Raw genomic sequence first — 21,296 nt, forward strand, 5'->3', positions numbered from 1 at the left:
TAGTTTTATAGCTTGTTGGTAGTTATTAAAGCAAACCTTTCTGCTATTCATCAACCGAGTGTTGACCGAGGGTGTCAATTCTCAGAGCACTAGGTTTAAAACCCCATTTTTAAGTGCAACAGTTATCACTTAATAAGTTCTGCCTCAATACAGTAAAAGCTCTGTTATCCGGCATCCCCTGAGAACAGGGGATGCCGGATAACAAAATATGCCGGTTAATTGAGCAGCCCCGGCTGCTGCTTCTCCCGCCACGTCTGGGGTGTCCCTCCGCCCCTCCTGTGGCATCGCCACCCCTCCCTCGGGGCCTGTGGGACAAGGAGGCGGGTCCCACACAGCCCCGCACAGTCTGTTATGCCCCTGGGCCATGGGGGCTCGGCAGCACAGGCTGCTTTGCCTCAAGCCATCGGGGATCGGAGAAACTGGAAGTGCCATGGTGGGCACTTCCGGTTTCACTTTATCTTACAAGCTGGCATGCTGGTTAGTGGAGCATGCCGGCTTGTAAGATGCTGGATAACAGAACTTTCACTGTAGTTCCTGTTGTAGGGCCTTTGTATATGCCACATTTTTTGCCCTTTCTTGCGCTGCAACTGCATGCCTGTTTGCACAAGGAGGATTTCTGGATGCTTTAAAAGTCTTTCTGGTTCATTAAACTAAAACTTCTTGGACGTAGTTTAGTTTGGCTCGCCAGGAATTAAAGCATTGCGTCCATGGATTCATTGTGTGCAAACACAGTCACTCAAAGCAATGTAATGAGCCTCTTTGTCCACCAGATGGCTACAACTTTTTTGTAGTTCTCCCCTTTGAATTGCTCCAAAGCAATGCTCCAAAGCTTAATTAGTTTGAAAGCCTAGTGTATGCAAACACTGCTGCGATGCTCCCAAATAAACAAGTTTAAATTTTATAAACCTATTTAATTTAATAAGGATCAAAACCCATGGTGTGTCCACATGCCCATAGTTGCCAGGTTAGTGTGAAGAATAAAGAGAAGGCTATTGTGCAGAGCAAACCAGGCTTACCTCCCCCTACTGTTAACTGGGCAAAAGATTATCTGCTAGGATGACATTCCTTACCAGAGGAAGCCAGTCAGAGGGCCACCTGATTAAGGGCATGGCAGGTTATAAAAGAGTCCTGCAGGCTATTTGAGGAGAGTGTGGGAAAAGTATTGACTGTAGAGGGTCAGTGGGGAGGTTGCCCATGATTTGGAGAAGAAGTAATGAGCTGCAAGAGATGGATCAACAGTACCCCTGTCCTTTCTCCATCATGGTGGTGGTGTTTCCTGGCCAGGGTGCACTCACACATGTCCTGTCCATCTGCACCTGGAGGCATGCTCCAAACCTGCCAGCAAAGCCCATTCAGACTCTGCTGCATGCTATGGAGTGAGTAGGTGGAGGTTTGAGAGCAATTTCAGAGACATGTCTCCTAGTAGCCTTTTTTGCAAACTTCTGGGTTTGGGAGTATGCCTGTAGGTGTGGTAAGTGGGCCAGTTTGGGCCTGTCCTGGCAGTGAAATGCTGCTGTTGTATGTAGGCAAGTCCCCAGAAGACTTGGATGTAAGCCTAAAGAGCATTTCAGAGGGTGAGGAAATTAAGCCAGGGGACTGTTTATAGGCATTTTGTTTTATCTACTTTTGCATGTCTCTCATGCTTTCTAAGGTAGGAAATAATTGTGTTTAGAAGAAATATTGCTTGCTTGTATGGTAACCGAGAGTCTTGGAGATGTGTTATTCCCACTTACAATATACTCTGTAATTGACTAGCCTGAGGACAGAAAAAGTGTATGCACTTACCCTGAAGGAGTATAAACAAGGCTTATAAACTACAGAACATCTTGTGCCAAGCTTTTCACACCAGATTACATTTTGTTACATCATGGGTAGGCAATGTTTTTTGGCCGGAGTGCCAAAAAACTGCAATGTCTACCTTGTAAGGTGCTGGAGTGCTGGCTTGCCAAATTTTTTTTTCCATCATGTTATGGCAAAGGGCCTGATCCTTTTTTTTTTGTCTGAGCTAAATAAAGCCTGTCCACAGCCTAGGGGCAAGCTGCTGGCAGGCCGAGAAGGCCCTGAGCTGCGGGGATCCCTGGTCCTTCCCTCTGTGGTGGCAAAGCCCCCTGGGGCTGCCCAGGCAGGTTGCTAGCAGGCTGAGTGCTGACTTAGCTCAGAAAACCAATATTATACAAATACCAACTATATACACTTTATGAAACCAGCACTTATATCAAACTATACACAGAAAGACCTTAGGAAGATAAACCTGTACTATACACAACATGAACTGGAAGGAACACCACCTATATACACTTTATTACAGGACATTAAAGAAAGCAGGTAATTGAAACCCAATGCTAACCTTGAGAGAGGCTATTTAGGCATTAAACATAACCATGCTGCACCCAGCTGCTTTTGAGAGAGACATTGCCTGCCTCTGTGGGGTGAACACATGTCTGTAGGCAGAGAGGGCACACACAGCATCCACTGAGTTTGTTGGGATGCTGAGACAGCGCCTGGCCAGGGCGTACAGTGGGGAAACTGGTCACAGACAGAGTCCCAAAAGTCGGCACACCCACAGGCATCTGGCTCTCCTGCACATAGTTTATGTAAGTGGCATGCTTACTATCATGGTCGACTGTCCACCCCAGGATTGCTTTCAGGAGCTGAGGGTCCCAGCTCAGCAGAAATGCTTGGCTGGCATTCAAAATGCAAACAGCATGCAGGAAGCGGGTAGCCGGCTGTCTGAACCATGGTGGAAGGGATGGGTTGTACCTGAAGTATTGGTTGAGTTTTATAACTAGTGCCTGGAACAGCTCCCGTCTCCGCTGGTTTTCCTGAGGACAGCTTGACAGTTCTTGTGATGCCCTGTCCTCCACCCAGCTGATAAATTCCATCAGTTTCTTGTATGCCTGGTAGATCACAGCCTGCCTTCCCTCAAACCACGTCAGGAGCTCCATGAACTGAGTGGCATTGTCAGTAATGAATGTCACTTGATCCTGAAGGTCAGCTCACCCCGAGAGAACCTGGAGCTTGAGCAGGCACTGTGTGTTAGGTGTGATGTCCAGCTCCTTGCTCACAAACCACTGGTAGTGCTGCATGTGCTTGCTGTGGTAATGGACCGTGTTGAACCATGAATTCCACTGGGTGAGGACGGGCATTGGTGGCAGGGACACAGTGGCACATGGGTCCCCAGGCTGAGTGGCAATGGGGTCCCTGTAGCAGATCTTACACCCTGGACAATGCTTGAAGGCTTTCTTGAAGAAGGACACCAAGCTGTCCACCTCGGGGAACTGCGTGCACCACATGTCACCTACTAGGGAGAGAATGTTGCAGGTAACATGAACAGCATTCCTTAGAGCATGTCAAAGAAAGCCTTGCACCTGTACGTGGCACTGTCAGAGAGGAAGGCTGAAACCTGGTTAAAGCCAATGCCATAGTTGCGAAGTACCTTCACTATGGCTTGAGACACGGTGGAAAAATTGGATGAGGTGAGGAGGACCAGGTGAGTCTGAAATATAAGGAGGTCCCTGACAGTCCAGCTCCCCAGTACCAATAAAATGTGCAGCAGGTAGTTGTCCTGACGGTTGGTAACTTCATCAGCCATGACAGAAGAGGACTTATACTCTGACAGGGCAGCCTGCATGGACTCAACATGCAAAGTGATGACTGTAAGGAGATAGCCCTGGTGCAGCTTGTTAGCACATGGAAAACTGCCAGCATTTGGCATGTACGTTTTCAGGTAGTCCCTCAGCTTTGGAGGATCCAGCTTCTCCAGTGGGATGTTCACTGCTGCAAAAGCCTCCTCAAGGGAAAATGCTGTGTCTTGCCTTGCCAGCCTGCTGCCTGTCATCTTGAAGAGGGAGGACATAGCCGCTTGCTGCTTCTTTTGACTGTCAGCCGCTGCAGCGGCTTTCCTTTTCACATGTGCCTCCAACTCCAGGTGCTGATCGATGCTGTCTTTCCTAGTCACATACAGGGTCAGGTTGCAGGTGGTGCAGAAGAGTTTTTCATCATCTGCTTGTAGGGTACCTGCAAGATACTGCTCTGCAGGGTCTGCCATTGACACGTACTTTGCAGTCTTTGATGGCTTCTTTGCATTCATGCCTGCTCTTTGTCAGCCACAAGCAAGCAGGCATGCTGAAGCAGCGTGCCTGCAAACATATTTAAAGCCCTCTGGGCTTCCCAGGCTGACTTGCTCCTGGACTGATCTGATGTCAGGAGCTCAGCCTCTGATTTGCTTTGCTCTGGCTGTCACCCCCTCGCCCCCCTTCAGGAGAAGGGGACTTTTGGCAGGCTTTTCCCTGCTCCCCGCCTCCCCTTCTGGAGATGGAGAGATGTGAACTTTTCCCACCTCTCCCCACCAACCCCTGCTTCAGGAGACAGGCAATCTGCCTTTTTTTTCTCTTTGCTCCCTTCCCTCCCCCACCTCCCTTTGCCCTTCTAGGAGACAGTTTTTTTTTCTGGGTCTTTGCTAGCTTTTTGAACATAGCCTGTTCCCCACACTTTTTCCAGGGGAACCAGCTATTTCACAGGAGACTACCAATTATACAATTTCTGTAAAATCTTGTATTTGGTAGGTCCCTGTTTATAATCTAGGCCTGCCAGTTTCCCTTGTATGCCAAATAGTCAAAAGATGCTAATGCATCCAGTCCTTTTTCCTTTCCCCCAATAATGGAGGTAGCAGGCTTGTCAAATATACAACTATTTACTAGGGCTGTGTGAAACGGCACCGTTCCGTTTCAACTTGAGTTTCGAGGTTTTGACAGAACAGCATTTCGTTTTGAATTTTATTTCGATTCGAAACAGCTGTTCCGTTTTGCTTTGTGGAAACAGTGAGGCTGTTTCGACATTTCACCCATTAGCTATAATGGGGAAGCTTGAAACAGCCTCTCTCATCTAGCAGGCAGATCAGGGCTGCGGACCCCCAATCTGCCTGCCAGATGAGGGAGGGAGGCTGGTGCTGCCGCCTGGGACTGGGGAAAGGTACTGAGCACAATTGCTCAGTTCCTCTCCCCAGCGCTAGATTGGGCTGGGGAGGGGAAGTCAGCCCAGCTGGGCTGACTTCCCATCCCCTGTGCTGTGATAGGCTTCCCGCAGCCCGTTGGTGGGAGATGGGGAGCGCCAGGGCTGCGCTCCTGGCTGCTGCTGGGAGTGCAGCCCTGGTTCCCTGCCCCGTCTCCCATCACCTCACTGCTGGCTGCTTCAAAACTTGAAACATTTCAAAACTTTCCAAACATTTCGACTAGCCTTGTTTTGTTTCGAAACCCTTCGTTTCGATTCAATTTCTCTGTTTCAAGCTCAAAATGACTATGTGCCTAGTATTTTTGCTAGTGAACAGACAGCTGCATAGTATAATCTCCTGGGAGGCCAGCAGCTTGTGATTTTAAATACCCCATGGATTGTTTTTCTCAATGTCTTCCACTTCTTCTGATCTGTGGTAGACACTCACTATGAATTCTCTTCAGAAATTTCTTTTATTCTACCAGTTTTTTAAACCCTTAAATTGTACCTTTTGACAACAGAAACTCTTGAGAGAAAGCCTTCTCTCTCCATCACTTTTCCCCTTTTTTTTTTTTCCAATTGGACCTACGAAGGATATTTAATCACATACCACATGCACCTTTCCCCCGCAAAATAGCCCTCCAAATTTAGGGTGTATATCTTAAGTTGGGAAGCTGGTTTTTTGATGGAATAGAAGCATGGAGATGCTGTGACATGGCTGCTGATTGTCTTTCTTCTCTTCCCCCCCCAGCTGGCCAAAGGAGAGAGGAGTAGAGTCTAGTCTTCAGTAACAACTGCATGTTCACAGCCACTGCCAAATTGGGAGTAGCTTTTGGCTGCGCAAATCAGGCAGCAGCTGTGAGATGGTTAACATGGTAGATTTTTGCCTGAGCAGAAGGAAGATAAATAAGCTAATGATTTGGCTCTGCCCATGCTCCATGAAGCCATCATTCTGGAAAAAGTTATTTCTCCCTTAATTCTGCCATCCTAGAAACACAGTTTGTGTCTTATTTGGAGGTGTGCAATATACAGGAAAATACAGTATTTGCACAGGTTGTTATACTGTCAGTCAGAAAACATTTACGCTCACATATGATTTTATGGGTGGATATTACTCCTAATCTTACTATTTTTGACCTTTCAGGTTGCACACAGAAACATACTATTTCTAACCAATTGGTAGCCATGATTTTCTTTTTACAAGAAACATAATAGTGACCCACCTTAAGTGGGGCCTTTTATGGAATAATTTTTTCATCTGTGTAAAGTACCTTGATGTTATGGCTGGAGAGTGCTAGAGAAGAACAATGAATTATTAGGTAAAGTGTCCAAATGTCAGCCAATGGTTATAGAAGCAGCCTTTACCATGTCACTTAATTCCTCTACAAGGTCAGGGTTTCTCATCGCAAGGACGCTGGCACTGAAGAAGCTTCCGGAATGCTCTGGGGACAACGACATCAGCTTCTTGGATTGCCGAGCAGTCTGGTCTTGCAGCGTTGCCATCTCTGTGCATTCTCCTTTCAGTTCTTTCGCCAAAAAATCTGAAGAGATAGAAGGAAACATAAACATTAATTTCTCGCTGAGAAAGTCACAATCTGAATTTCAAGGGGCATGAACAGGTGAAGATAGGCAGGTTTATGTGTGAAAGGTCTTTTGAAAAGCTTCATAGTAGTATCTGTTACTGCCATTGCTGTGGGAAACCAGGCCACATCTTGTCCCCTTCATTGAAGATGACACAAACCTCACAAAAGTTTTTGTGATGCCAGCAGTTGAGAGTCAGAAAATCCATTTGGGGACCATGGAGTACTGCTGTGTAGTGGCATTGCCCTGTGCTGTGCTGAAGTGTTAACATAGCACGACAGCATTGTGGTACAACTTCAGTGCAATTTGTGCAGTTGGAGAATGCTGCTTTTAGCATCAATGGAAATAGTCACCCACCTGAGAATCATTTATTTTCCTTAATGTTCCCTGCAATATAAGACCTCTCCCCCCCAGCATCATGTTAGAATGGAATTAAATCACCAAAAAGTAGGTCATAACAATTGAGCGCTAACAAACATGAACTACTTATTAAAAATTGTACTGTGCAATCAGAAATGTACCACTTCTAACATGCTTTCCACATAAGGAAGTTGCAAAAAGGGATTTGCATGTCATGTTTAATAAATATTACAGTGGAAGTTCGAGAGGTCAGCCCTGTTCCCAGTTATGGAGGTTTATTTATATTTTAAAGTGTAGGTGGGGGCTCAGGCAGGGATGTAAATGAGGTATAGTAGAGACATCCAAACAACAGATATTACAGTATTTCAATTATAGTAAGTGGTCTTGAAGGAGCATTCTGGAATAATAAAGAAAAGGTACTTTTGTATACAGTAAAGAAGATGTGCTTTTTCCAGAGGCCTCCTACCATACAAAAACATTTTATCTCTATTTATTCTTGTGACAGAGTGCCTAGGGCACTCTGTCACTTTAAGAGGGCAGCAGCCCAGAGAGAGTTTTGCAGGGCAGAGCAACCAGAAAATGGGATTAAATAGGAGGTACCCGAGGGCAACCCTGGGGGAAATTAGCTGCCTGGAAAAGGAGCAGGGCCTGAGAGATATAAGGCAGCCCCAGAGGCTGGTCCAGCAGCCTGGTGGTGGAAGCCATCAGATGGAGCGGATGGAGCCCTCTGTGAGAGGCATAAGGACTTGAGCCCAGACTATGGAGAGACCTCAGAAGGCAACCTCAAGAGAAGGGAAACTGGGAGCCTACACAGGAAGCAAGTCAAGTATCTCAGGCACTTTCTATTGTGGCTTTTGTTTTTATATGGAGCCCGCTACCCAGGGGACAGTGAACCCCACACAGGCCATTCTTTTGGATTGGGACTGGTGATTGCATTTTGGGGGGTTTCATTCCCCCCTGCCCAGGTGGTCTGGGTGGGTCTTAGACTTTGGGGCCAGAGGCCCCGTGGCTGGGGTGGGGCAGAGATAGGGCAAGGGGCCCGGACTGAGAGAGAACCCAGGAAGGCTCAGCAGCCCACATGGGGACAGAGAAAAAGGGCCAGACAAGATGCCAGGACCCTTGAAGCTCAGTTTAGTCAGTGGACTAGAGCTAGAGGGCCCAGTGAGAGAAGAAGGGCAGAGGCTAAGAAGGCTGAAGCCTGACACGAGAACAACTTCAGGCTTGCTCTAAGATCCTCAAGCAGCCTCCCTCCTTTCCAAACATTAATATCAAAGGTGTGGCAGGTAAGTAAAGGAGGTAGGGGCCCGTAGAGTTGGAGCCGGGACAGGAATTGCATGGCTACCAGGGAGTGTCATAGCCACCCCTGGAGCACAAACCGTCACAATCCTTGCACAGTTGGGAAGGAAGCGGGAGTAACACAGTGCAATTTAGAATCACACAGGAAGGCTGGCAGAGAAGGGACTTGAATTCACCTCTGTCAAGTCTAAATCTATTGGCAACTATACTGAAAAACAGTAACAAGGAATTGAAAAGAAAGGGATCGCATATGGAAGTAGGTATGAATGTGGGGTTGCAGAGCTGAGAAGCTGGAAGTGCTAAAGTAAATATAGTTACAGAGCTGGATTAGGAAGGGTTTCACCTTCCCAGCTTTAAAAATCCCTGTCACTAGGGGTGTTTGTACATGATGCGAGATTTCCCATTTACACCGCTGCAACTGCGTTTGTGTTTGCATGAGTCGGATTTCCCACAGCTTTAAAAGTCTTTTCAGCATGTTAACCTAAAACTGGTCGGACATAGTTTAGTTTGCATCATCGCCGATTACGTTGTTGTATCTATGGGTTTGTGGTGTGTAAACACCAAGCAGCTCAAAGACTTGTAATTACTTTCTTTTGCCACCAGGTGGTGCCACCTATTTCTGTAGCTCAGGCCTTTGGCCACTAGGTGCGCTGTTATTTGCAGCTCTTATTTATTTATTTCTTTTTGGCTCCTGCTCATCCCTCCTTCCCTCCCCCTGCTCCCACAGGGGACAGGCTGGGGCTGCTACAGGGCAGGAGGGGTGGGGGTTGCCTCTGAGGACAGTGGGGAACTCTATAGCCAGCTGCGCAGCACAGGGAACAGCTGGGGCCCCTCTGGCAGGGCTGGGGGGTGCAGGAGGCTGTGGGTCAGGAGTGAGGGGCACTGGCAGGGCTGTGGGGGCAGAGGTCTGTGGGTTGAGAGTGGGGGGCAGCATCAGGGCTGGGAGAGCTGTGGCTTGGTAGTGAGGGGCAACAGAATGGGCAAAGGCAGGGCACCAGCATGTCACTGCCCACATTTTTCCAGTGCAATAAAGCTGCATGTCTGTCTGGATGCCTGCTTTGTTGGGAAGGAGTGAAAATGCCTGCCTCTGGGTGGGATAGGGAGAAAACCCCTCAGCTTCTCTCACTTCCAGGAGAACAAAAGACAGAGCTTGGCCTGCGAAGGTGCTAATTGCTCTTTTTGAAATGTAAAAACTTCCCACAAAAAGGAAAACAAAGCCAGGGCTAGGGGAGAGCCTGGCGTAGAACCCAGCCCACAACCCTCCCAGCCTGCAACCTCCTGGGGTGCACGTAGGAGTAAGAGCTGCGCCCCTCCCCACCCCGCACCCTCTGACCATTCCCCCTGTTGCAGCCCCGGGTGTGGCAGGCGCCACCCGCCAGCCACTGGGCTGGGCCCCGCTACATCCCTCACCCCACCCCTTCCATAGCCCCAGCCTCCCTCCCTCCCTCCCTCCCTCCCTCACCGCCATGGGCATGTATCCCTATCTGTTATTTTATAAACTAGGTTCCCTTTATGTGAATTTGCTTTATGCACAGTTTTGTTGGAATGCATGGACCGCATAAACTGAGGAAAACCTGTATTTAAAAGTCTACAACAGCTACGCTGGGTATGGTTTTTTTCCTGATGCAGAATAGTGCAATTGTATTACTTTGCAAACTATAAAGATTAAAATGTTCCTAAAAATGCAACTTTGGGTGCGTCCATCTGAAGGTGGACAGGCAGTCACCTACCGACAGAAGTGATACACAAACTGGTTCAAATCTGTAATGCAACAGAAGTTCAGTGCACATAAGCCACTTTTAAAATGGCTGAAACTGGTTTAAGATAAACCTGGATGTAGTATCAGACTTAACTGGTTTAGGTTAAATTGGTTTATTGAACGTCTGTCCTAGATCTCCTCCAGATTCAAATTAACTCACAGTCCCTCAACATCCCAGGATGCTTTGCACTAGGGGTGTGCGAAGTGGGCCCTATTCAATTTGGATTTGGAGTCGGCCCAAATCGGGATAGTGATTCTATTTGTTGATTCACATCACTGTCCCTGATTCGAGTCAGCCAAATCTGAAGATTCAATGCTGATTCGGAGAATCAGTGATTGAGACATAGACACAGCTTTAAATGTTTTTTCTACGTACCTTGAGGTCCCAGCATGGCTTGTGAATGCTGTGATGCTGGGGCACATGGAGCATCCCACAGGAGTGCGGGGGGGCCCTCCACGTGCTTGGTGGCGAATCCAGAACTGGATTGGAAGTACTTCCAGGTCCACCAGGGAGCATGCAGGGGGGCCCCCCACGCCCCCCCCAGCTAAGCGATCAGCCACAGGGGGACCCCGGGTCCCCCACCTCAGACCCAGGAGGCACCAGTCACTGAGCTGAGGGGTGCAGGGGGGGCCCCGGGCATGCTCCCCAGCAGACCCGGAAGTGGACTGGAAGGGCTTCAGGTCCACTTCTGGCTGCTGAGCGCATTGGGGAGCCCCCCACGCTTCTGTGGGATACTCCATGCGCCCCATCATCACAGTGTTCACAAGCTGCCTGCTACCTAGAGGTATGTAGAAAAAACATTTAAAACTGTGTCTATGTCTGAATTGCCAGATCTTTCCGAATTGATTCAGAGGGTTCCGATTCGATACAGAAAGATTAAAGGGTACTCTGATTCGATTTGAATTTGGAGATCCACCGAATCGAGCTGAATCTCTGCTGAATTGAATCAGAGACTGAAGCTTTGCACAGCCCTACTTTGCATTTCTCCAGCAACCCCCCACCCCGTCTCGGAGGGTAGACAGGCTAGCCTTATCCTAAGCTATCTGCTCCAGCTGAGCAGGGAGGTGTGCTCTAGCGCCCCCCCCCCGCCCCTCTTCTGGCCTCTGACACTGTAGGCATGTGGCTGCATTTCTGGAATCAAAAGTGAATGTTCACTTGCTTATCAGTTTAAGCTATGCAGCTTAGACTAACCTGCAAAGATTGAATTGATTCAACCTTGGGCTTTTTGAGTCTCTGTATTTAGCCCCAAAGTCTACCATTAGAACAAATAATTTATATCACATACTATGTATCTATATCTGTGTGTGTGTATAAATGTAAAAAAAACATCCTATTATATCATGGCAAATCATAAATAGTATACCAAGGTATAAAGGTTTTTTTTAATCCATAAAAATGTATTAATGTGAGAATTAATTGGAGTGCCCTTGCTAACCCAGACTAATCTATGTCTTTTAATACCAGTAGTACTACCGCCATTCTGGGGGGTGCTAAGGTTTTTAGATTTATAGATTGATACCTCCCTCCAGCAAGGATCCAAAACCCTTTTCTTGCCCATATTTTAGGTACCTTGCAGCATTGCATTAAGGAAAACGTTAATTGTCCAGGTGATCAATGAATAGACATTTGTGTTTAAAAACATATACAAAGATTCTACTGCAAAAATATTTTATTTTTATTGTAGCAGTGACTGAAGACCTCAGTTATGAGTGCGGCTACTATTATAGCTCTACAGAATAAAAAATATTGTGGTAGATAGAGGTGGTGGAGGAGGAGGAGTATATGGAATATAAAATAAGAAAGCTTTTGAATGATACTCGAAAATATGTGCAGTATTATTTAACACACAACAGTATATCTGAGTTTGTACAAAAAAAGTTGTTGCAAAAGGAATTTGTAGTGTAAAGAATACATACAAAGCTATTCACTTTGAGACAAAGTGCCATATGGAGGAAAAATGTAGTATTGTTCATAGCTGGTAAAATGGTATTCAACTCCATATCTTACTTAAGCACAGAGTACTTATTGGCAAAGGGAGTTTGGAAGAGAATACCATGTCTTGCTTATTACATTGATACTCAAGTGCTTAATTTATGATGGTGAGAGTAAAGTATGATGGTGAGAGTACTGATACTGCTATAGAATAGATTTAGCAGCCAGCAGAATTGTTTTTAGAGAAATGTTCCCTTCCCATAATCTTGTGGAGGAACATCTATAGAGGCTGGCTATCTGCAAGAAAGCAGGACTGGATGCACTACACCTGAGAGTGCTGAAAGAATTGGCTGATAACATGGCACAACCTATGGCAAAGCTATTTGAGGACTTGTGGCACTCGGGAGAGGTCCCAGAAGACTGGAAGAGGGCCAATGTGGTTCCTATCTTCAAGAAAGCGAGAAAGGAGGACCAAGGGAATTACAAGCCAGTCAGTTTGACCTCAATCCCTGGAAAAATCCTGGAAAAAATTATCAAAAAATCCATTATTGCTAGGCTAACTGAAGGCAGTGTTCTAAGGGACGGCCAACATGGCTTTGTTGTGGGTGGATCATGTCTGGCCAACCTCATTTCCTTCTACGATCAGGTAACTCACCACCTGGAAAAGGGAAGTGAGGTTGATGTCATATACTTGGATTTTAAAAAGTTTCCCATGATGTCGTCATGGTAAAATTGGGAAAATGTGGCCTTGACTACTTTATGGTCCAGTGGCTAGGGACCTGGCTCCAAGACAGGACCCAGAGTACTGATGGATGGCACCTGAGTCAATATGGCAGAAGGTAACCAGTGGTATCTGTCAGGGTTCAGTACTTGGACCAGTGGTTTTCAACATGTTGATCAGTTATTTGGGTTTGGGTGTTAAAAGCATACTGGCAAAGTTCGCAGATGACACCAAATTATGGGGTGTGTGTGGTCACTCTTGAGGCTGGGGATAAAGGCTGACCTGGACAGGCTTGCAAGGTAGGCAGATCAAAAAGCAATAAATAAAAAATATTATTTAGTAGTGGGGCAGAGGCGGGGCTGAATGGGGCCTGGGCCAGCTCCTGGGACAATGGGAGCCCAGCAGCTCCCCTTGTGTGGCAGTCAAGGGAAGGGCTGGGGGCAGGACAGCTGCTGGAGCCCCACTGCCCTGCAGGAGAGTAACTACACTACAAAGGTGCCCTGCTGGGCTAGCAGGCCCAGGGCCAGATTAAATAGGCAGTTATTCAATTTACAACTACTTTCAGGCACCTGCAGAGTGTCGCCGTCACCTTTGCCGCATTCCCACAGCCGGTTGCACGTGCTGGCTGCTGATGTGCCTCACGCCTGGCCAATCGCCTTGCTCCATTTGAGCTGCAGCCCAGCCACTAGAGGGAGACAAAGCTGCAGTGCGTGCTAGCATGGGATATACCAGCTCTGCTTTCACAAAGCCTTAGCTGGGATGATTTAGTTGGGGCAGGTCCTGCTTTGAGCAGGGGGTTGGACTAGATGCCCTCCTGAGGTCCCTCCCAACCCTCATTTTTTATGATTCTAATTAAAGTCTGGGCTGTGGGCTGCTTCCTTGGTGATTTTTTTAAGGTGGTAGCTATTATAGTTGTGAGCTAGAAGTGGTAACTGCTTACAGAAATAGCAAATTATGTTTTTCATGTAACGGTTTTACAAAGCTGCCTCCATTGACTCAGACAGGAGAATTGGGCTTCTTAGCAATCCTATGGAATCAACTCAGGGCTATGAGCTCCTGAGCAGCTGGATTAAAATAAAAACAGTGATTTGCTTCTGATTTCACTCTTCTTTTGAAAGGATCCTACAGCATGGGACCTCCTACAAGTACAGTTCACAGTATGTTAGTCACAGATTTATTTAGAGATTTTAAATAATAAAGAATGCCTATCCAAGACTCAGAGTACCCAAGTAACCAAACAATAATTAAATACCATCAAATTAAATATTAACAATATTACAAGATCTACCCATGTATGACACACACGTTTCCCCCCCAAAATAAGCCATCCAAAATAGATGTGCAGGTCTTAAGTGGGGAAACTGATTTTTCTTGGCTGGAATAGAAGTGCAGGGACACAGCTGCAAGATGCCCACCAGCTTTCCTCTCTGACAGCAAGCAGGAGGAGGAGTCCAGTGTTAATCCTTTTGCAGCTGCTCTCAAACTGGCAACAATTTTTGACTGAGCAGCCAAAGACTGTTGCCTATTTGAAAGCAATTGACATTAGACTCCCATCACTCCTGCTTGCTGTCCCAGAAAGAAACTGGAAGCCCTCTTGCCACACTGCCTCAATGAAACAGCCAGCTCTAGGCTGTGACTGGAAAAATCTTTTTTCTAAATTCTGCCTTCCAAAACAAGGCTTGTCTTTTACTTAGAGCGTGTGGTGTGTGTGAACATATGGTAAAACCACTTCCCTAGGAATACTGACAGCCAGGAAGCCACTTACCTCCTTGGAGGCTTACCTACAATACTTTACCCTCAGTCTCCCTAGAAATCCAGGTGAGCAGATGTCTTTTCCAGCAGGCACAAAAAGACACCAAATATGGGCTATTTGGAACCAAAAAGAACATCTTATAATAAGCACCTGTATTGCTGGGCGCATTGGAGGCCAAAAATCTCGGCAGGTTTGTTAGTGCCGTTACCATACAAGTAATAACAAAAATGTTTGGATATCCAAACAGCATTTGTAGGCTAGAAAAATGGAACTGATTAGGCTAAAAATAAATTAATTGTGTTGATTGGTAACAAGATCAATGGTGAAATGTTAGTTTTCCACACGGTTGTAAGAGTCTCTTCACTCTAATAATGGGAGATGAGGTTAGAAACAAAGGGCCTTTGTACACGCAACAAAATTGGCCTTTAAAGCAGCTTAATTGCCCTCTTGCACCACTTTAATAGTGTCGCTATTTACATGCTCGGCGACATATTCTGCTTGAAATTACTTTGTTGTGTAGCAAGGTAAAAACCCATCTGAGGTATTTTAGTTTGGGGCTGGGGAGGGCAGGGGGGGGGTGAGCTGCTAGTGGGCTGAGTGGGCCCTGAGCTGTGGGGGACCCCAGTGCTTACCTCCATGGTGGCAGTGCCCTCCAGGTGGCACACGCCTGCTGGCACCTGGCTCAGGCAGTCTTGGGGGCCGCTGCCACCATAGAGGGAAGCGCCATACCCCACAAAGCTCAGGGGCCGTGTGACCTTGTAGTAGCTCATGCAGGCAGACTCGACAGAAGAAAAAAAATAAAGCAGCGAGGAGCCTGATCTTTTTTGGGGGGGGTTTCTCCCAGAGCCTGCCTGCCTGCCTGAGCCATGCGCGGCCTGGTGCTTCCCTCCATGGCTGTGGCACCCCCCAGGCAGCTCCCACCCACTAGCAGCTGCCTGGGGGTGCTGCAGCTCAGGGACCGCTTGGCCTGCTGGCAGATGGCCCCTCCCCCTCGCTGCAGGACAGGCAGATAAGGATTGGGCCCCCTCACCCTTGTACACGCAACAGGGGTTTAGTTTGGTTTAGTTCTCCCTAAATTGAAACAGTGGGTTTTTAAAAACCCACCATTTCACTTTAGGGAGAACAAAACCAAACTAAACCCCTGTTGCATGTACAGCACCCAAAGGCAATAAAAGGGTCACGTGTCTTTTTAAAGTATGTCTTTCAGATTGATGGGATCCCATTATTGAAACAAATCTTCTGATAGAAGGTTTGGCTCCCTTCCAAGCAATAAAATGAAGTGGCTAGATGTTCAAAACTGCACAGCACCTATTGCTCTCTAGCAGGAGACTCTTGTTACTAAGCACTGTTGAGCACTCTGGCCCTTTTTTTGGTTGCAACAGTTTAAAAACAGAAGCTGTAACTCATCTGTAGGCATTTGATTTCAACTTACCCTAATCATCACATACATCTCTTTTCTACTTTCAGCAACATTACAGCATGGAAAAGCCTACAGTAAGCAATTTTGTGTGATATTTAAATCACCAAGGCTTGAGGTATAAGGACCTATGGGGTCCTGACTTTGAAAGCTCTAGGAAGACATCTGTCTGCCTGTTGGCTCCCCAAGTCAGACAGGGTACATCTCAGAGGGAGAGACCCCTCCTCCCTGCAATGCGCTGGGCTGGCTGCCTGGTCCCCCAGTCTGTCCCTGAGACATTGCAGGAAGAGAGACCCCTCCCCCCAGCACCTCACCTGGACTGGCTACCTGCTAGCTCCTGGTCTCCCCCAGGGGCACTGTAGGGTGAGCCACCCTCTCCCCTTCCCTCCCCCTGGCCAGGCTGTGGCTCTCAGCTTGCTGGAGGGAAGATGAGAGGGGTGGGGATGGCTGAGACCTGGGACAGGCAGAGGAAACAAGCTGTGCTAGGCTGAGGCTAGAGTGGCAGCCCTGTGCAAAGGTGCATGGGCTGTAGGCAGAATCCCCGAAAAGTCACCCTCACTGCAAACCTGTACACAGATTCGCTAAGGCGCTCTCTCCTACAGTGCCTTTATCTGATAGCTCATGAAATGAGGGTTCAATTTTTGTGTGATTGGGCATTTTAAAAGTACTCTGCAGCTGTGAATGTTTGTTACATTTTGGCTGTAGAGCACTTTTGGGGGTATCACCAGGAAAAAAAATGCAATTTTTGTACACACTCCTAAGAGATTTTTAAAGTGGGAAAGGTGAAACCCTGCCTAATCCAAAAGTTCCCATCTGCAGCTCACTAATTAGTAGGCTTGTGTGAAACGGCTGGTATTCGCTTTGGGTTCAGCCGATTTGGGGGACAGTAATTCGATTCCCCTTTTCCTCCCAGAGCCTGCCTCAGGGGATGGGGATTCAAATCACTGTCCTGAATCAATTTGGGACAGGCAGGGGATAGGGCCTGGCTGGGGTCCCCCCATGGTTCCCTCCTTCCTCCTCCAGCTCCCTCTCCCCCACCCCCTTCTCACCAGCTCCAAGTCCAGCTGCATGTCCCTGCTGCAGCCACTGGGGACTACCTGAACCGTCAAAGCTCTCCGAATCTTTTCCAAAGATTCAGAGAGCTTCAAATTGATTCAGACCTTTTTATTGGTTCCCTGATTCGATTCGGATTTGGAGATTCAGCCACCGAATCAGGCCGAATCTCTTCTGAATCGAATCAGCAGCCAAAGCTTCGCACAGCCCTAATATTAATTATATCTATGTTAGCACTTCCAGATTTTCTCAGCTCTGCAACCCCATATTCATACCTGTTTCCATATGCAATCCCTTTTATTTTTTTTGTTTTAATTCCTTGTTACTATTTTTCAGTATAGTTGCTAATAGAATGAGCTCTAACAACATGAGAGAAAAGTATGAGACAAAGGATGGCAGGAGTGGTTGGGGCCCTATACGGGCTTGACAGAAGTGAGTCCAGGTCCCTCATCTGCCAGACTTCTTGTGTGATTCTGAATTGCATTGTGCTATCCTTCCCTTCCTGCCCAACTGAACAAGGAGGAGAAATAGGGATAATATTACTGTACAGTAGGAGGCCTCTGGAAAAAGCACATCTTCTTTACTGTATACAAGAGTACCATTTCTTTCTTATTATTCCAGAATACTCCTTCAAGACCACTGACTGTAAGTGAAATACTTTAACATCTGTTGTTTGGTATCTCTGTACTCTCCCTCATTTGCATCTCTGCATCTGAGCCCCCACCTACATTTTAATATATAAAAGTTATATATTTAAACCTCCAAAAAAGGGAGCAGGGCTGGCTTCTTTACCTTGTGGGGTAGTATTTATTAAACATGACATGCAAATCCCTTTTTGCTACTTCCTTATGTGGAAAGCATGTTAGAAGTGGTACATTTCTGATTGCACAGTACAATCTTTAACAAGTAGTTATTGTTTGTTAGCACTCAATTGTTATGACCTACTTTTTGGCGATTTAATTAACACAATGGTGGGGGGGTGGTTCTCTTATAATGCAGGGGACATCAAGGAAAAGAAATGTTTCTTAGGTGGGTGACCATTTCTGTTGATGATAAACTCAGCATTCTCCAACTGGACAAATTGCACTGAAGTTGTACCACAATGCTGTCGTGCTATGTTAACACTTCAGCACAGCACAGGGCAATGCCACTATACAGCAGTACTCCGTGGTCCCTGAAATGGATTTCCTGACTCACAACTGCTGGGAGGAGCAGACAGCCAGGTCTGACTGCTCACGAAAGTTCCTTGCTGAGATACAGGACCTCCACTTAACCCAGGAGGTGCACAGTCCCACCAGGGAGAATGCCCTCCTGGTCCTGGTTCTGGCCACAGGTGATGACCTGGTGAGGGGACTTCAGGTTCATGATCACCTGGGTGACAGTGATCATTGCCTACTGGAATTCACCACACAGCACAGGGTGTCAAGGGCCTGCAGCAAGGCAGTAACCCTTGACTTTAAGAGGGCCAACTTCAACGAGTTGAGGAGATTGGTAGGAGAGGCACTGGGGTCCTGGAGGGTTGGGGAACTGGGTATCCAAGATGAGTGGTCGTTCCTTAAGGAGACGATCCTCTGAGCCCAAGGGGTGACAGTCCCAACAAGAATCAAAGGGGGCAAGAGTGCTCAAAAGCCCCCCTGGCTCACCAAAGGCATTCAGGAACTCCTGAAAGCCAAAAAAGAGGCATACACCCAGTGGAAAGGAGGGGCTATCACCAAAGAGTATACCTCCATCGCTCGGGCTTGTAGGGGGGCTGTTAGGAAAGCTAAGGCAGATACGGAACTAGGGCTAGCATCAAGGATCAAAGATAACAAAAAGTCCTTTTTAAATACATAGGGAGTATGAAGAAAGCACCAGGTAACATGGGGCACCTGCGGGATACGCTTGGCAATCTGGTGGTTGCACCAGAGAAAAAGGCAGACCTTTTTAACAAATTCTTTGCCTCCATTTTTCTGTGCAGGGACCGGGATTCCCCCACTGAGATTCAGGATGGACTCAGGAGAGACTCTGCCAGGCCTAGGGTCAGGGAAGACCGAGTTAGGGAACTTCTGGAGGGGCTGGACGTGTTCAGATCAGCAGGTCCAGATGCTCTCCACCCAGGGTGCTGAGGGAATTGGCAGGGGTTATCGTAGGGCCCCTGGCATGGCTTTATGAGCGCTCATGGTGCTCTGGCCAGGTGCCTGATGACTGGAGGAAGGCCAATGTGGTCCCCATTTTCAAAAAAGGGAGGAGGGAGGAACAGGGCAACTATAGGCCCGTTAGTCTTACTTCAATCCTGGGGAAGCTCTTTGAGAAAATTATCCAGGAGCACATCTGAGAAGGACCAGCAGGGGGGACGTTGCTCAGGGGAAACCAGCATGTTTCATTTGGGGCAGGTCCTGTCAGACCAACTTGATTGCCTTCTACGATCAGGTCACAAAATCATTGGACGCAGATGTTGCAGTGGATGTAGTCTTCTGGACTTTAATAAGGCCTTTGACACTGTCTCTCACCCCATTCTCATTAAAAAACTAGGTGACTCTGGCATTGATGCCTACGCAGTCAGATGGGTCACCAATTGGCTGAGCGGCCGCACCCAGAGAGTGGTGGTGGATGGGTCATATTCGACCTGGAGGGATGTGGGCAGTGGGGTCCCCCAGGGCTCGGTCCTCAGGCCCTCACTGTTTAATCTCTTTATTAGCAAATTGGATGAGGGGGTGAAAAGCACCCTGTTCAAATTCTCTGATGACACCAAGATTTGGGGCGAGGTGGGCATGCTAGAAGGGAGGAACAGGATGCAGCTGGACGTGGACAGGTTACAGGGGTAGGCAAATGAGAATAGGATGGGATTCAATACTGACAAGTGCAGGGTGCCGCACTTGGGCAATAAGAACCAGCAGTACATCTATAGGCTGGGGAACTCCTTTCTCAAAAGCATAGTGGCAGAAAGAGATCTTGGAGTCACTATTGATTCCAAAATGAACATGGGCCGCCAATGTGAGGACGCGGTCAGTAAGGCTAACCACACCTTGTCATGCATCCACAGATGTATCACGAGCAGGGCCAAGGAGGTGATCTTCCCCCTCTATGCGACACTGGTCAGGCCACAGCTGGAGCACTGTGTCCAGTTCAGGGCACCGCACTTCAGGAGGGATGTGGACAGCATGGAGAGGGTCCGGAGGAGGGCCACTCGCATGATCCGGGGACAGCAGGGCAGACCCTATGAGGAGGGGCTAAGGAACCTGAACCTGTTCAGTCTTCACCAGAGAAGGCTGAGAGGGGACCTGGTGGCCATCTACAAACTTACCAGGGGGGACCAGCGGGGAATGGGAGAGAGCCTGTTCACCCGAGCACCTCCCGGAGTAACAAGGAATAATGGCCGTAAATTGTTTGAGAGTAGGTGCAGGCTGGATATCAGGAGGCACTACTTCACAGTCAGGGCAGCTAGGGGCTGGAACCAACTTCCAAGGGAAGTGGATTGCTTCTACCCTGGGGGTCTTTAAGAGGAGGCTTGATAATTACCTGGCTGGAGTCATATAAGCCCAGTTTTCTCTCCTGCCCAGGGCAGGGGGTCGGACTTGATAATCTACTTAGGTCACTTCTGACCCTACCAACTATGAATCTATGAACTGCTGTTATCGTACAAAGTCTTTTGTGAGGTTTTGTCATCTTCAATGAAGGGGACAAGATGTGGCCTGGTTCCCCGCAGCAACTGCAGTAACAGACACTACTATGAAGCTTTTCAAAAGACCTTTCACACGCTTCCCAGATAAAACTGCCTATCTTCACCTGTTCATGCCCCTTGAAATTCAGATTGTGACTTTCTCAGTGTGAAGCTAACATTTATGTTTCCTTCTATCTCTTCAGATTTTTTGGTGAAGGAACTGCACAGAGATGGCAACGCTGCAAGACCAGACTGCTCGGCAATCCAAGAAGCTGATGTCGTTGTCCCCAGAGCATTCTGGAAGCTTCTTCAGTGCCAGCGTCCTTGCAATTAACGCCCCCCGATGTTGTAGAGGAATTTAGTGACATGGTAAAGGCTACCTATATAACCACTGACTGACATCCTTAAGTAATAATTCATTGTTCTTTTCGAGCACTCTCCAGCCATAACCTCAAAGCACTTCACATACATGAAAAAATGATGCCATGAAGTCCCCACTTACGGTGGGTCACTATTATGTTTCTTATGAAAAGAAAGTCATGGCTACCAATTGGCCAGAAATAGGTATGCGATGAGTCAATCTGTTTCTGTTTGCAACCTGGAAGGTCAAAAAATAGCGGGAGTCTTTAGACATGCCCTGAGGGGTGGGGTTCTTTAATTAAAGCAGCTCTTGGGAGGTGGTCTAATTAAAGCACCTGCAGCATCACATGTACTCAGAATCCTAAGCTTCAAAATGGCGGCAGAGGTGCTTTAACTGAAGCTCATTCAACAAGCTTTAGTTAAACAACCCTGCC

At 47.5% G+C, this 21,296-nt stretch overlaps 1 long non-coding RNA gene across 1 annotated transcript in view; it reads left to right on the forward strand.

Moving 5' to 3' along the window:
* The window catches only part of LOC112550130, a 31,600-nt gene that overhangs the window by 8,323 nt on the left and 1,981 nt on the right, over positions 1–21,296 (forward strand). The window contains exon 2 of the long non-coding RNA XR_003093800.1: positions 20,706–20,871. This is a non-coding gene — a long non-coding RNA (uncharacterized LOC112550130). The remainder of the gene's footprint in view (positions 1–20,705; positions 20,872–21,296) is intronic.

This window comes from Alligator sinensis, unplaced genomic scaffold, assembly GCF_000455745.1.
Source record: "Alligator sinensis unplaced genomic scaffold, ASM45574v1 scaffold886_1, whole genome shotgun sequence".
In the NCBI taxonomy this organism is placed as follows: Eukaryota; Metazoa; Chordata; order Crocodylia; family Alligatoridae; genus Alligator; species Alligator sinensis.